At 45.0% G+C, this 17,970-nt stretch overlaps 1 protein-coding gene across 1 annotated transcript in view; it reads left to right on the top strand.

The window, feature by feature from the left end:
• LOC133356751 (protein piccolo-like) overlaps nucleotides 1-17,970 on the top strand; it is a 99,831-nt gene that overhangs the window by 6,302 nt on the left and 75,559 nt on the right. The gene's annotated exons all lie outside the window — the stretch shown is intronic.

Here is a 17,970-nt window from a genome sequence, read left to right as displayed (position 1 = left end):
ATCACCGCTTTGTTCAGCGCTTGCTGTGTAACAGCGAATGTGCTGATATATCTGGTTTTGTTTAGGTTATCATATATAGTATTGTGCCACTAGCGTTCCTTCTTCCACCACCAGCTGACTTGCTATTATTTATAACTGCTGCCTTTGCAGATGAGATGCCTCTATGTGTGAACTGCTCCCTGCCTTGGCTGCATGAAAATGTAATACAACCTTGGGGGTAAGAGAAGGCGGCGTTCTTGCTGCTGAATCTAAATGGTGTACAGTAACTCGGATTAATGTGTTTTGCAAAGCGTTTGGTCCCACATGGGAGAGAGTATTTGTATTTATTTGCCATACCAACAATTGCTTAAATATGAAACTTACGTCAAAATAAAATACGGTGCGTTGGTTAAATAGTTTCATTATGTTGCCGAGTTTAACATAAACAAACGATTGATGTAAAAATGCACGAGAAGCAGATGGGTTATTAATATATAATTGTCAGCGTGCATTTCAGGAAAGAATCGTGTCGCTTTTTATCGGAGGCGGTGTGAACATCAATCACTGCGATGCCACCAGAGGTGGCGTTTGGGGTAGGGTCCGCTGCTGGTGACTGGTAGACCGTAAGTGGTTAGGTCAGGGGGCACAGTTATAGCATTAAGTTGGCTAGTTGTGCTCAACCCCAAAACCGCCTGTCCCCTCACACTCTGTAATCTTTTTTGGGTCACTTTATGTCTGCTCCTGACAGTGGCATTGCAGGTGGCTCACTCGAAATACTGCTCACGATCGCCAGCCGAGCAGACTGTACGATTTATGAAACCGGATTTGCCCTTCGCGAGCTGACAGTGAATTTGCTTGGGAGAGAACAACGCGGGTACAGAGGCAATTGTTCCTCAAAGAAACCTCGTGCAAGGGACCTCTGGGTGGCTTAGAGGTCAGAGCGCTGAGCTGAGAGCAGTGGTATCCAGGGTTTGAATCCAGTTTTCAGCGGCCTATGATATATATGTATACATATATGGCATACACCACTTTGAGATATTTCAACATGGAATGCACTTAAATATAGCAAAGTTGATGGTCTCAGCCTGGTCACCAATGTCTGCACGAAACAAAAAAAAACATTATTTTAAGTTTGGCATTGAACTTAATTGGATGAATTCCAGCTCTGATGATTAAAACTATTGGTTCTGCTGTCGCACTAACGAAGGAGTGTGTGGAACATTGCGATCCCTTCCATGTAGATAATAATGCCACATAGCACAGCACAATTACTTGTGCGCCACTGCTTCCCCACTACACGATTACCCTTTGAGTTTCCAAATGGATGTGCTCGAAAGTCAATGACAATTCAAGCGATGGTCGGAGCTGACGGTAGCCAATTTGATGATGACCGACCACCGACTAACAATATGGTGCCATTGCACCGTGTGACTAGGGCACTGCATATTGGATTCTCGTCAGTACCTCAGACGAACTGTAAATTCTGCACTGCTTAAGCCTTCCTCAGGCAAATCAACGTCTCATGCAGTCTGACACGACACAGTAACGCTATCTGGAACACAACTAATTCTTCCTCCTTAATACCACTGGATCTGCATTGATTCATAAATGTATTTCTCCTGCCACGGTGGCCAGATATTAACTGCCTCGCCTGGTGTACAGGAGGTCGTGGGTTTGATTCCCGACCCTGACGCCTGCTGTATATTTAGAGTTTGCGTGTTCTCCTCGTGGTCACGTGTATTTTTCTCCGTTTCTTCCGGGTTTTCACTCCGCATTAAGAAACATGCGCTTAGATGATTTGGCTGCTGTAAATTTCTACATGATAAGCCACTTTGTTTCACTATCATTTGTGGCCAGGTCGCTTCTGAAAAAGAGCTATATAGCTCAGTGGGGCCTTACCTGATATAATGAAAATAAAAACTATTTTAGTTTTAAAATGATGCTCCAAATGTCGCACGTGGAGGAGAACCACTGTGGATCAGATGCAGCGACTGGGCAAGATTTACCAGGCCTGGCTGCTGAAACAAAATAAACTCGCTCAGCAACACGTCTCACGAACAATCGTTTACGCGGAGAGCGGATTCCTCGATCGTGCGATGATTGCTGTGGTTTTGTAACCCCCCCCCCTCCTATTGCCCGCGAAAATATTAAAACAACGTAGAAGATATTAAAACCGTTTAGAAAGGAGGAACCACCGCATTGCGATTGCACGACGAGAGCTGCGATATTCAATGAGACGAGTCAGCCAGGGGGAGATTCGCGGCTCAACAAACCCATTCCCAGCAACAGAAGAAGATATTTTCTGAAAAACAGATTGCAAGTATATACAGTGTATGTTTATATATGATACATAAATTAAGTCAAATTCCAAATTTCCATATAATTAATGGGTTGTAATTACTGTAAGTGCAAATCGTAAAATGGCCACGGTCTATAATGCAAACGCTCACCTGCTTGAGTGTACAATGTTGGGTGCTGCGTGTATTCCACGTGAGAATTCACCTTGAATTCCACGACCGAGGGTTGAACCCATTGCATGCTGCTCGAGGACCCAAACTTAGAGGCCAGTTAAGCCAATAATGTTATTGCCTATTCACGTGGCACCGACATGGCATGATTAGGGTTCTTGTAGGCCCTAGGCACTTTTGTTTCGTAGGCCTTCAGTGATAACTTTATACCGTTGCTACTGCTGCTGCCCCATGTTACTACCGCCGCTGTCACTCGCTTGTCTCAGGCGAAGGACAACAACCCCGCCTTGTCTCCTCTTGCACTACTCTCTTTTGAGAATTAGATTGTACGAAACACACCATTTGAAGATGTTATTGATAATTTTTCAATGAAAAATAATCTCGAAAAGTTAATCTCCGGTCTTAAATTCTCTCACCTTATGGAAAAAAACCCGATTTATACGACTCTGCCTCTTCGCCCCTATATTTGCGATGTAAATATATTTATTCAAGACGATATCTTGGTTACATTGTTTTATCATGCAAACAAAAACATGGTCAACTATTTTTTTCATCGGCCTTTTTAGTTTTCCTAGGCCTGAGGCACAGTGCCTACTGCGGTCTATTGCACAATAGGGTCCATCCGTCGGCCCCACGCATCCACACTCAAGCATGAGCCTCTCCCTCGTGACCGGACCACAGCACACTCTGTTCGCAGCTACACACTCACAAGCTACCCTGCGACCAATGTAAGTCCAAATAACTCCATGCACTTTCAATTGCGGTAAAATGAAAACGGATGATACGCAAATGACGTACTACGGTTTAATGTGTTCACGTGGATTACACACGTTTCGTGCGTGTCGTGTATTTCCCTACAGCCCATGCAGACAAGCAGATCACGTCACCATACCTGTCAACTCATACGGTTTACCCCGTATTCTTCTAAAGGAAATTGAGTTTTCAGGTCCATACGGCGTACGGCCGTTTCAATTCGGGCAACATTTGTGTTGTCTATTTGTTTGTGGTTCTTCCTTGTGATGTGACTTTGTAGGATGAACGTTAATATTTATAAGGGCACGGGGTGACTAATAAGGTTTGAATTGGTCTGTAATAAGGTAGGGCACTGATAGGAGGTTGACAGGTTTGCATTATAGGCACGGTGCTGTGCAGTCGTGCTTAGTATTGTAGTTACTGGACTCGAAGTGTTTACGCAAATTAATACACATGAACACATACTCTTTGGTTCTTTCGGTAAAGTCACGTAGGTATAAATATATGTGATTTATTTTATTTTATGCCTACGTAACTTTATCAGAAAGAACCAAAGAGTATGGATTCCTGCAGTCACGAAAGCTTAAAATCAAGACAAATAAATACGTTAACCAGCACAGCAATTGCGGTTATGTAAGAAAGCTGACGTTAAACTGTGCCAGCAAGGCCTTACATTGTCATATGATGTTAAATATCTACATCTCAGAATATTCCCCTTTTATTATTCCCTGCAGAGACTGGATGTCTGCAGTGTTGAAGCAACGAATGTAAAACGTATCCAATGATGAGTGCACTGACTGCCACACTGTTGAAGATATGAAACATCGTCAGTTTGGAAATTGTGATTGGCTATTGGATTCATTCTCAAATAATGAATCCTTGCTGTCAACTGCCACCTGTATATAATCGTCATCATCATCAACCATTGTCCATCCACTGTTGGATGAAGTCCTCCCCCATGTTGCTGCCAGTGATGCAATTAAAATTTCATTTCTTCCTGTGATGTCACAGTTTCGGATATCGGATATCAATTCACATCAATATATCAGTCTCAAGCAAAACAAACATTTTAGATCATCTGAAATGGATCTAAGCGAATTTTGCAAATGTTTTGAGTTCATCGTAAAATCTGAAGCACATTCCGATTAGTGCATCAACAAAAACAATCAGTGGAGATTCCCTTTGATTTAGCGGCGGTCTACATTGGAAAGTGGCCTTTGAGTTTTCACTTCCGCTGTCAGTGAGCAGTTAGAGCGTTGGAGGTATTGGAGGAGCTCTTGTATTGCAGTTGCAACGTGCATTATGCAGCGGGTTTGAGAAAGAGGTTAATGAATATATTTTATTAGCAGTACAATTTTGGTTCTAATTGAACTCTTTGCAAACAGTTGAATATATCACCTTCTGTGATCAGAGTTGGCTAGTTGGGGGTAGACCTAGTGCCGGTGTTATTTAATAGGTCAAAAAATGTGGGCCTCAACGTTCATGATGTACGTCTTTTTTATTAATTTTAATTTTTTTACCTACGTGACTTTACCGAAAAAACCCAAGAATATGAATCCTTGCAGTCACGAAAGCTTCAAATCTAGAATGATGTACGTCACCCACCATTGATGTTAGCCGTGGGCAGAAATTAAAACTCGGGTTGCTGGGTTCATCGAGCAGTGTGCATCTGCACCAGCCCTGGAGCAGCAACCCCTGCACCAACTCGTGTTGACGAGCAGAGCTGATGATGACCAACAACTCCCCGTGACCACGATGGCCACAGTGGATTGTCAAACGGCTGACTTGTTTTATTATTATTTATCTTAGTGTAAGATGGTACTGTACAGTTGTGAGTAAGGACTTAATTTCTCGATATTTCCCAGGTGCGCTGGCTTGGAATAGGGATTGTTGACACAAAGCACTACCACTAGAGCACAATAAGGTGCACATCTAGCCATGATCGTACGGTATGATTGTACCACATTTCTATAATCCAACGCGCAGGCTTATAAAGGAAGTAGATGCGTCAACTCGCCGCGGTTGTCGATGTGGTTTTTGTGAAAATAATTTGGATGCCAAAATAATTCCCGGAACAGCGGATCTTTGGACCGTTCCGGCTTAAATTAGGCACTGCTTGTGAGTCTGTCTGCAGGCGATGCAGTGAGTGTGGGACATATGGGCATGCTATTCCCTGCATTGCCACTAAAGTAGGCTGCTGTATTTAACACTGGTTTCTCCATTCGTACTCACGAAGGTCAGTCAGCCTGGAACAACTGGCTTAAACTCAACAATTTTTATTTGTTTAGTTTAAGCACAGGCCCATTGAGCTGTATGGCTCTTTTTCAGAAGCGACCTCGCTATCACAAATGGTAGTTCAACGACGTGGCTTATCACGTGGACATTTATAGCAGCCAAATATTCTAAAATGCATGTTGATTCTAAATTCCGGAGGTAATACCCGGAAAAATCCACGCGAGCACGGGGAGAGAGACATGCAAACTCCAAGCACACAGACGTCAAGGTCAGAGACTTGAACCCACGACCTCCTGTATACCAGGGGAGGGAGTTAACATCTCGCCACCGTGGCTTAGGGCGTCCCGAACGCCGTCTATAATAACACACTCGGCGGTTACGGCTCTGCGTGTGTGATCAAGGGTGAACTGCATTGTGCAGCATGCAGTTCAAATGTTATACTTTCACGTCGTACTGCGCAATTCTCTGGTGCCTGGAGAAACAGGATTATACCGTATATTTAAAACACTAATTCAGGTGGTTTGGCCATGTAGGACATTTTTTTCATTAACCCCAGAATAGCTTCGGAGTGTCAGCGGTTTTTTCGTTCCACTGGGAGTTGGCGATGATTTGGAAAAACTTGTTTTTTGTCTCGCCTCTTCCTGAGTGCCACTCCTGCGATGTCTTCTTCTTCCACGCGTTTGTCCCACTCGTGTGGAGTCCGCTGTCATTGCCGACCTTCTCCACACTGCCCTATCTCTCTTTCCGCTCCTCGGGCCACCGTGGCCGACCGCACCACAACGCCCCTCCACCTCTCCTTCTGCCTTCCTCTTCATCGCTTTCCTTCCACTTGCATCACTTGCCACCTTCTGACCCACGTAATTTTCCTGCTGTTTCTCCACATGACCGAACCACACTGGCGTTTTCTCTCTATCTCATCTTCTCTGTGAGCTCTACCACCTTGAGTCTTCCTCTCACTTCTTAATTTCTCACCCCCCTGTCCTTCCTTGTTAACCCCAACATCCACCACGACATCCTCATCTCTGTCACTGCCATAGCTCGGTCCTCCCTCTTTCTCGTGCCCCAGCAGCACTCGGCCCCATACAACAGCACCGGCCTCACCACCGTCTTGTACTCTACACTACACTACACACTATACACTTTTCCCTTCAACCAAACTGGGACCCTCTTATCGCACACCACACCAGTCATCTCTCGCCATTTCAGCCACCCAGCCCTTGTTCTCATCTCTCCTTCTCGTGATCCTTCAGCACCACATCGTTGCACCCAGCTGCTCAAACTCGTTCGTCTTCATTAACTCGCCACTTCCAATTTGCAATACTCCTTCTGCATTATTTACACTGGAATTTGCCACCATATACTCAGTCTTTGTCCGACTGATCATCAACCCATCCCCTTCAATCTTTTGCACCCAGATCTGTATAGTGTAGTGTATAGTGTATTATGTAGTGTAGTGTATAGTGTAGTGTATAGTGTAGTATGTAGTGTAGTGTATAGTGTAGTGTATAGTGTAGTGTATAGTGTAGTAAACCCCACTACGACATTTACAATTTGAGTACCGTGACATTTCGCCGGTAATTACAACAACAACAACCACCAGCATCATCAGGAGACAGCAACGAGTAACACATCTACATTTACACGATCCAACCTCCACCCCCAAAAAAAAACGACTATCATGGACAACATTGGTCGCGAAAGCCCGACTGCTGCTACTACGTGTTAAGCTCGTCAAGTATTCAACTCTGTCGGGCCTCCCTCGCCGTCTCGAGGCAGCGCCCGAGGGAAGAGGCAAGGACGCAGTGGCAAAGCGTGGCCAGGCATGGGCCCCCACGTCTCCACGCGACTGGGTCACAGGGCACGCACTGACTGCTGGGTGAAGACCTCCCCCTACACCTCCCCCTACACCTCCTCCTCTATGGAATCGTCCGCAAACCCACGATGGATCAATCCACCCAGCACCCGGAGTCACGGGCTGATTTTATCGTGCCATCTTTTCGGTGGGAGGGATTCCTCCTCCTCCTCCTCAAGACGTGAAAAATAATCTTGAGATTAAGTGGCGTTTTTCTTTTTTCCTCTGGGTAAATAATTTACTCTTATTATTATTCTTACACTTACAATACATGCATGTAAAAATTTATTATTCACGATTTATAAAAAAAATATTTTTTTTTACAAGCACACTCTATGGTAATGTTATATTCAGGCTAATGGGGTGAACCGGACTACTGCAAATGATGCACATAAAATAGAATCAATACTTAACCATATGGTACAAACGAGACAAAAAATTCAATCAATTATTCAAATCACAACCTCAAATAACAGAAAATTTATGGAATATCTTTGGAAAGGGGTACATTATTGCATTCCAATCATCCTCACCTCCGATTAGAACGGCTGGCTACGTACGGTGCGAAAGAGGTTCAACATACATACTGCCCATAGACTAACACTGCCCATAGACTAACACTGCCCATAGACTAACACTGCCCATAGACTAACACTGCCCATAGACTCAACACTGCCCATAGACTAACACTGCCCATAGTCTAACACTGCCCATAGACTAACACTGCCCATAGACTAACACTGCCCATAGACTAACACTGCCCATAGACTAACACTGCCCATAGACTAACACTGCCCATAGACTAACACTGCCCATAGACTAACACTGCCCATAGACTAACACTGCCCATTGACTCAACACTGCCCATAGACTAACACTGCCCATAGACTAACACTGCCCATAGACTAACACTGCCCATAGACTAACACTGCCCATAGACTAACACTGCACCTCCGATTAGCACGGTTGGCTACGTACGGTGAGAAAGAAGTCAAACATACACACATTCCATCAGTGTGGCATACACTCTGCGGGCTACGTTGGCGTCAACGTGACATGAAATGCAATCAAGGATTGGCACCGTGCCTGACTGCGTTGAACATAAAAACAATCAACACAATAAAATAATATGCAAATGATGTATGCGGCGCTGTGTCTTGCCAATTAAACTGGGAGCTTTAATCGGCTGCGGCAAATGAGCGCAAAGCGGGGAAAAGTGGACACGGTGAATGCGGTTTTGCATGGGCTGAGTGCCTCAGAGATGGTGACAAACATATCACAGATAAAGATCCCCCGTGTAGCCTTGAACAGACTGTTGGGGCAAGTGCCGTTAGCGAGCAGCACCTGTGAAGGCCCGGTCCGTCACACGAGGGGGTGGGTGGCCAGCACCACGCCCGACCGCCTTTGTCTCCCTCGTGGTCGATGTTTAAACACCGCACCAGGTACTCATTTGAGGCTGAGTTGACCTAGTGGAAGCCCAGGACTGGCTCAGATAATCGTGACTGTTGTTGGTGGCCGTGAGCGGGAATCGAACTCGGGTCTCTGCCGAGTTCGTAGCGCAGCGTAGCGCTAACCACTACACCCCCGCAAATCTATTGCCTACACACAACACACACAGAGACAATTCTGTAAATCCGATTCTGGAAAAGACCCCTGAATGTCAAATTCCATTAAGCCCGACATTGAATAGACTATTAAAACGCATTTAACTCGTTGGAAATTAATGCCGTTACTCAAGTGCTCACAAAATAAGAACTAAATATACAACAACAAAAATGCGTACAAATAAAAAAGACAATGACTGATTACCTAATTAACTGTACTCTTCTAATTGAATCAACAATGATGAATCTAATACAGTCTTGGGTAAGCTATTTAACTCATAGGCTGATTTCCTTTTTCTCTATAACCCGCAAGTCCGAACTCGGCGCGTGACTATTTGATCACTTTGGTGGATTCGAGTGAATTCTCACGCTTATTTGTACGGGAAGATATATTCTTTATAATTATGCAAATGTGTTGCTACTGTTATATTTGTATCGTTTCTCGTTTTTTCCCCTTCATTTAGTCCTCGCTTGCTTCATTTAGCCAAAATGTATTCCGTATATTTACGGGGTTACATTTTAAATTAACAAAAAACTCCACACATTTATGTGAACGAAGCAAACTTTGCCGCAAACATTAAACAGAACCAACAGGAAACAACACCAACGAGACAGCGAAGATAAAAATACGTTTTTAAATGCACACACTTTTATTTGCACTCAAAAGTAAGAAATACATTATTTTTACCCCAGAATTAATCAAAGTTAATCTTCTGAATTAAAGTGGGTGGTTTCCGTTCGATATGTTAAATTTTTTTTATGCAAGCCACCCACTTTCATTGTCTGGATTCTAATATATTTGAAATAGTGCAATAAAATGTAAGTAAACAAGTATAACCCGTAAAAACAAAGTTTTTCACTATAAATCCTTTATATGTGTGGCGGCTAGAGTCCTCTCGTCCTCTGGCTTGAGATGGCTGCCACCTATGGGTCAGATGATTGCATGGCAGCATTAAGCAATTGGTAATTAAATATAATATTTTTGTCCTAAAAAGTGTAAAATTTTGGAAAAAAAATTTCACGAAAATTAATTGTCACGCACAACGAGTCTGTGTGAAAATGTCAGTTCGATTGGATTATGGGAAGTGGGTTAAAAAACGACCGAAAGATTTGCAAGCAAGTGAACTTAATATAAAGGATTTAAAAAGACACGAAAAGGGCTTGGATCGGCGGGGCCTGGACCGGTTTTTTAAATTAAATCTTGAATCATTACGCGAGACGAGTCTGTGTACAACATTTCAGCTCGTCAGACGTCGAGATCCGAAGATTGTAAGCGTCAAAGATTTAAAATAATATAAACAGACAACAGGGCAGGTTAAATAAAAGTGTGAAAAACTATACGACGCAGAATCGATTTCTTGAACCAAACTGACCTCCTCCCCAAATCATTATCATTTATCATGCAGTGGACAAGTCATTAATGTGCATGTACAGTCTTAATATACAGGGTCATTCATGTCTATGTACATTAAACAAGGAACATGACGAGTATTAAAGAAATATGCGTTGCAATCACTAATCCCATCCGCCGATTTACATCGGCTCCACGCGCCCGAGAACTTGACACTGTCCGTGGGTTGCCAGGGCCTCTGCGTGCGCTCAGCCAAGGCTATGGCAAGGCCCTGACCGCCCCTGTTTAGGGCTTCTTTAGAGACCCTGCTGACTCGCCTGGCCTCCACTTCCCATGCGTGACCAGTGGAACTCCGAACTACCTTCTAGTCGTATTTATATTTCATAACTTCGTGCATGGCGCACTGAGGTCCCTGGATACATTGCGCCTTATAAATGCCAATTATCATTATCAGAAATGTACAGGGGGCATCAAGACTGGTGATGACACTCTCAGACTTAATGTATGGGAGCACTGTGTCTCTCCAATAAGGCATCCTTGGCCCGAGCCCAAGTCTCAGTGGGCCATTATTCTTAAACGTAATGCAGGCAGAGCGCAGTGCTCTTGAATGCTTGGTGGGAGGTCACAATTCTGCCACCCCCCCCCTCCCCCCAGAATCACGGCTTCCACAGCCACATGGATCGCGTGCCCTCCGTCGTCCTCAGTGGCACAGCCGAGAGCTGCGAGTGGCACGCCGCTGGTTAAGTCCGCGATGCAAATGCGGCGGCGCGGGATTTGCATCGATAAGCGGCGTCTCCACGCGATGGCATCTCGCGGGACGCTGTGCGGAAATGGTGGGAATAGATCGATTTTTTTGTTATCGACGGAAAGAACACAGTTATACGGCAGAGTTGAAGAGGAGGCACGGTTAAAGTTCCCGAGCCGGAACTCGGACATGGACAGAGACTCAGCAGCACATATTTACGCGCACGTGTTAACGCGAGTATGTTTGCTGAACTCAAATCGCACCGTACGCAGCCCACCGTGCTCACCGGAGGCGCGGCGCGCGCCTATTCGTTGTAATCACGCGCGTATCGCGTGAGCGCACACGTCCACGCAGCGCGCAACTTAATCTTAGCAACGCATCAATCCGTGAGCGTCCGCGCGTAGGCACGGCTCGCCCGCTCGTCCGGGCAGCCGCGCGCGGACTCGCCTCCACACCCGAGCGGTGCAGTGAACAGAGCCGGCCCAGCCACTAAGCGACCCTTGCAATTGCAAAGGGCCCCGTGGCCAGCAGAGGGCCCCCTAGAGTCACTGCTAGCTAGTGGGTGAAAAAAATCATACATCAAAGGGGCCTCCAACCAAATTTTGCTTAGGGCCCCCAAAGGTCTAGGGCCGGTTCTGGCAGTGAAGGTGGCGATCATCGCCCCTTATCCGCTTCTCACGCGCGATTGTGTATTCATTGTGTTCGAGAATTGAGAAATGGAGCGTGCGCCATTGTTCGCAAACGACATCGCCGCCGAAACGCTTCTTTCGCACGGGGGGGTGGGGGGACGACAATGATTCCATTGCATCGTCTAATGAAGCTACAATTCGGGACATCGAAACACCCTCTGCGCTTTTGCTCACTGCAAGAGTGCAGACCACGCTTGTGCCGTTGTCATCACCAGAATTCTACAATTTTAAAGAAAACATAAACTGCCCGTACCGTGTATTTGACGATTACCTCCCCCCGCGTCCCATCCGGTTCAAACCATATATTTCGTGCAAGTGCTATCGATTCCCACTCGGTTCTTGTACAGTCCGGTTAAATATAGGTACATTCCCCCGAACTGCATCTCGCTTTCCCCATTACGTGGCCGGATTTTTTCTCATCCTCTCCCATCGTCTCCGTCAATCAGCGGATCGCCTCCTGTAACCTCACCCCCCTCACCCCCACCGCACCCCCGTGGGCTCTCGTGCAAGCCTCCACGCCGCAGTAGCCCCGTCTGGACACACCATCACCCCATCCTCTCTCTCTCTCTCTGCTCGCTTGCGCCAAGCCTTGCCGGCTTTACTCAGCTTCGCTGCGGTCGAGTGCGGAAGAGACGAAAAGCCGAATCAGGTCACGGGAGAGACGGTGGCACGCACTCAGCCACACGGGGTTGCTTCATTACCGATGTGTTTATGCACTCGGACAAAGTCAACATATTTCAATGCATCATTTTATTATTTTAAACCATCAGATGATTGCTCAGTTCTCTACTGCAGAATCCCCATGGATCTGATTTGGCCACAATCAAAAACGATTGTGGTGAAATTTTTTTGCTGAGATTTCCTTGTGCTCCATGGATTTTTGAAATGGGTTTAACTAGGTATTTTATTTATTTCGTTGATAATGAAAGGAAAAAGACAGGTGACAACCTATACATTCATGACCTATTACGGAATTCTAGAAAGGCCAAAAATTATGACTCTATAGGTTATCAAGAATTTAGTTTAGTTCAACACGTAGACCGAAACAGGAGGAGGATTTCTCCACAATTCTGGCTGTCGCCTGATGATGCTGGTTGTTGTTGTTGTTGTAATTACCGGCGAATCGTCACGGTATTCGAATTGTAAACGTTGTAATGGGTTTATTCTCCAACACACCGGTTAGTGCTGTACTAGTAACGAATTAGCATGTTTTGTTTACGTGACAAACCTTACCAATTGGCTGCGATGGGTGGTAGCGTCTTTAACGACGCATTTATATTTACGCGATCCAATCCAAAAACCTCTATTATGGATTTAAAAAAATACTTATTTAAAGCCAAGTTCAATATATGGTTTGATTCCATATGTGGCGCCTTTCTGGCACAAATCTGCCACTCAGAGCGCCATCGTCACATTAAAGCACAAACCTAACGTAAAAATGTGATTCAATTTCGGCCGAGTCGCCCTAGAGGAGGCCCAGAACAGGCGTGCCATTTGTGTGCCGACAGGGGAGTCCCTGGCAGGCGGAGTTGCCCGCTGAGCCTCCTGGGCCGGATACACGATAACACCATCGTTTAATAACACGCTCCGTAGCTCAGTGCAATTCCGTTATGTGTTGGAATGTCTAATTTTCTTCACTGTTGGAAGGAAAATTTCACTTCGCCGGCTTGCTCTCAGACATTGACCGCTAATAATGAACGCAATTCAACCCAGCAGCGCAGGATGGGTGTGGGATCCGTGTCACGGACGAGGTGGTGGCAGGCGGAGGGTGGAAAGTTCCTCTGATTGCTCCCTGGGGGGGGGGAGTGAATCGTGGCTACCAACCACCGGCTTCGTTATCGTTCTTGAAAATAACGGACGTTGACGGCGAACGACTGAGTGAACGGGAATCAATATTATCTTGTGGAGCAAAGCACACGCAATTATAATCTATAGCCAGGGATGTTCATGGGGCTGGGCACCACGACTCCTTCAAACTAAACCGGAAGTATTACTATTTGGTTCTTTCGGTAAAGTCACGTATAAAGATAAAATAATAAATTAAATTAAATACTAGCATACGACGTTTCGATTGCAACACAAGCAATTATCATCAGGTATACATTATGTGCCTATGTTTGCTCTCTCTCTTCTGTATCTCTGTGATATCTATCTGCTTATATGTCTGTCTATATGTTTCTGGTTCTGTGTTTAATCTCTCTCTCAAATTTAGCATTCTCAGGAAGAACGCAATCAACCAGATAGGGTGTTGACTGTTATGTTATCCGACTCTCTGTTGTATTACATTACATTTCTAAGTATACTAGATTTGTGTTTCTATTTAATTTATACCTGATGATGATTGCTTGTGTTGCAATCGAAACGTCGTATGCTAGTATTTAATTTAATTTATTATTTTACCTTTATACGTGACTTTACCGAAAGAACCAAAGAATAATTCCTGCAGTCACGAAAGCTCCAAATTAAGTCGGAAGTATTACATTTGACCCCGTGAGGTTGAAGCGCCCCCCCCCCCCAAGCGCGGGGCCCGGGGCGATCGCCCCTAGTCGCCGTGTACCCCGAGGAGACGGCGCTGTCTAGATAAGTGTTTTAAAAACCCCGCAGACACACTACCGGTCATAGAGATCGTTTGACCATACTTCACCACGCTGGTTTGCGCCGGCTGATGAAGTCGAGGTGCAAGGACGGGTTCAGGCAACACCGCCAGTTGTGGCAGGGAATCGAGCGCGGGGTCTCCCACGTGTAGAGATGCAGTGCGCCATCACCACTTGCGCCAGCACTCCCCCCAATAGCAACAGCGAGACACCGCGCTGCTGCTGCTGCTGCTGCTCTTGTGAGGAGCAAGTGGCAGGCAGGGTGAGTGGGCGGGCTGAGGATGCCACGCACGAAGGACCCACGGCTCATCTGGTCGGCTCCATGCACATTCAAATCTGCTTGCGAGCTGCAGTGAGCCGACCTGAATATTTTCTTACTTTGTATTTTTCTGATCCTGATGAGGTAATTTTATTAAAATTGTATTTTCCCGATCCTGATGAGGTCATTCAGATCAGATGTTAATTACTGCGACGTAAGGAAATAATGATTAATTCCCCACCCTCTACTCTTCAAGAAATCACAAATCAATGAACAATTTAATTTGCTTTTGGCCTAATTTTGCACCATCGAATTTGTATCTGTCTCATTCTGTATTATTGATACCAGTCTGATTCATTACATGATAGATGATGTGTCCGGCGCTTAATTGCTAGCGCGTCTTAATAACCCTCCTTCACCTCTTCATCATCATTATCGTCGTCATCATCATCATCGTCTTTAAAATGATCCCCACACAGATGATCCATGTCACTGGGGGCCAATTTTTCAACTGTGGCTGGCCTATTCAAATGTGTTGAGATAATAAAATATGAAATCTTGATTTAAATAGTAGAAATATGAAATGTTCAGCGCTCTGAGATACCCCGGTGTACAGGAGGGAGTTTCATCTATATATACATTACTTGTTTAAATTACTGTTACATTTCAGTATTAAATATTAATGGTGAAATTAGTGGTAAATATTGTGCTATGAACCCCGCTGATACGAGTTTCAGTGCTGGCTACGGCTAGCATCAGCTGCACGTGATAGACCGACGCACACTGGCACACACGCGGTGAAGTACAGTCAAATAACCCTCGCCACTAAACAGTGTGGAGGGGCCTTAATCCAGTAGTGGCTGTAAATTATTAATATTTAATATTTAATTCATACCTTTATAGCAGCCACTCCCTCGCTCATGGCTGCGTCTAGATATATCAGATCAGGGAGGACCATTCCAGCCCTTATCGGCAGTAGTTGAGACATATTGCTGACACGTGAAGGAGGCTGATGACAGATTCACAGTCATCGTTGTTTTATGTTTTCGAAGAGGAGCAAACAGGATTATCCTCTTCAGAAATGAGGGACAGGAGAGGTGAATTTGGAGCAAGGCCGTTAATGATGGAGGTAATGAACTAACTTTTAAAAGAAAATTACGCGCGGATGAATGATGAGTGGTAAGTCGTTAAACGAACGTATGGATCGCAATGCAATTGCGTTGTTAATTGCGGATGAAATAAACCAACCTCCATTCGATATCTTACCATTAAAAGCACATTTTTCAGTCTAACAGCAAATGGGCCTTCCTGGACAATAGTACCCAGTAGTATTGGTTTAAACCAGTGGTTCTTCCCTGGGGTACACCCACCCCCTGGGGTGCGATATGCCATATCTGGGGGTCGTGAGACATGGCCAGAGGTAAATAATCGAAAACACAAATCAAGCACGGCCACGTAAGTACAACTTACTTTGTTTCATCAAACCTGTGTATGTATTAACATTATACATGTTTTTACGATTGAGAACTCAAGGGGTGCAAGGCTGCAGTTAAAGGTTAAGAACCACTGTGTTAAACAAACCCCCATGGACCTGGTTTAAAAATGTTTGGCCTCATCATCAGTCAGGATTGTTTAACACAATTTTGCCGGCTTGCCAGATGTTCCTGGAGATAGCAGAGTCCTGGTCAACTCAATAAACACATTTTGTACAAAATTCTCATTATGCACGGAGAATTAATTTTTGTTACAGCCACAAGCAATCTGGATAATGGCCTCCCTAAGTCATCTCCGCGGTCCTGCTATGCAAGGATCCGTCCAGCATGTACACGAGCTGATTTCATCACTCCATCTTTACAGTTAATGCTGTCCTGGCTAAACTTATCTTCATTGGCTGACACTTTCATTAGTCTCCAGCACCACCCGCCATCTATCATCTCTTTCAGGGACGTGTTGTGCCCAAGTCCACTTACCTATATTAAGTTAAAATTACGTCTTAAACTTGCATCTGCTATTTAATCCATTTGTTCATCTCCATGTCTCTCGGTGTAATTCATCAGCGAGCAACAACTCCACACCTCTCTGTGCGCATTTCCTTCCACTTTTGTTCCGTATAAATAGAGAAAATATTAAATATTAATTTATTTTTAATGGCAGAGTCATTATAAAAAAAAACAATCTTTGAGAATTATGGCTCAATAAAGAAACATATCGTTTTTTGTTCCTTATCTCCACGTACAAGGAACATATTTTGTTGGTCTTTAATTGTGGATTAGTCTTGGGACAGAAGGCTATGCAGCACATTATGCTGTCTCTCATGGTGGGGTGAGGTGTTGGGCCGTAGAAATCCGTAGGGGAACCAACGTAACACCAATTTCTTGGTTGCATGATGTCATTGCCATCGTTTCTCTGTGCTGAATATGGAAGCCGCAATTACCCAGAGGTGGAAACATCGCCGTGTAGAGATTACGTGTAGTGAAATTGACAAAAAATAACGGTCATGCCAGTGAATTTAAATTATCCTCCTGATTGATCGTTTGAGGGTGAAATTTGCTGTAACCATCACCTAACAGTGATGTCTTATCAGCGAAATGCACAGAAACTATCGGTGTGTGAAATATTCATCACAGGGTTTCACGATGTCAGTGAAATGTGCAATCTTTGAATAAATGCCAGCGTGAGTAAAGAAACCTGCGAGAGGCCTGCGGTATTGGGTAACGGTCCAATATTGGGTGAGAATGGTCACGAAAGCCGAAACATTAGGTTTGGGGTAATGATCATTTGCTTATTATTATTTACAGCCCTTTGTCAATCCACGACTGGATGAAGGCCTTCCCATGCTGTGTGTGTCACTGCGGTTATTTGACTTCACCACGCTGGTGACTGGGGGTTTGGTTGATGAACCTGGGGCGGTTTAGGACCCGTTCAGATTTAGCTCGCCACTAAAGTGAACAATTTTTTTATTTTACCAGCTAAGGGCCACTGAGCTGCATAGATATGTTCAGAAGTGACCTTGGCATAAATTATAGCTCCATGAAGTGGATTATTATGTGGAAATGCATAGGAGCCAAATACTCTAAGCGAATGTTTCTAAATTCGGAGGGAAAACCCGGAGGACCCGGAAAAAAATATTCACGTGACCCCGAGCAGAACACGCAAACTCAAAATATACAGGAATCGGGGATTGAACCCGCGACCTCCTGCGTGCCAGTCGAGGGAGATAACATCTCGCCACCGCGGCACCCCGTGGCTGGAAATCGAATTCAGATCGCCACGTGAACCACCGTGCCACCGCCCCACTCCGCACACAGCGTAATACACAGAGACGCGTTTTGGACATTGTTCAGGCCCCACTGCTGTCAGCACGCGATCAGGGAGAGTGCTCGCATTCCAGAGACCCTTCCGACTTGTAATGAGCCCCAGTCCCACGCAGTATGCGGTCGG

Source organism: Lethenteron reissneri, chromosome 55 (assembly GCF_015708825.2).
Source record: "Lethenteron reissneri isolate LAM-NWPU_2019-01 chromosome 55, ASM1570882v1, whole genome shotgun sequence".
Classification (NCBI taxonomy): domain Eukaryota; kingdom Metazoa; phylum Chordata; class Hyperoartia; order Petromyzontiformes; family Petromyzontidae; genus Lethenteron; species Lethenteron reissneri.
Note: the sequence above shows the minus strand (reverse complement) of the source record. Positions and strands in the feature narration are given on the sequence as shown.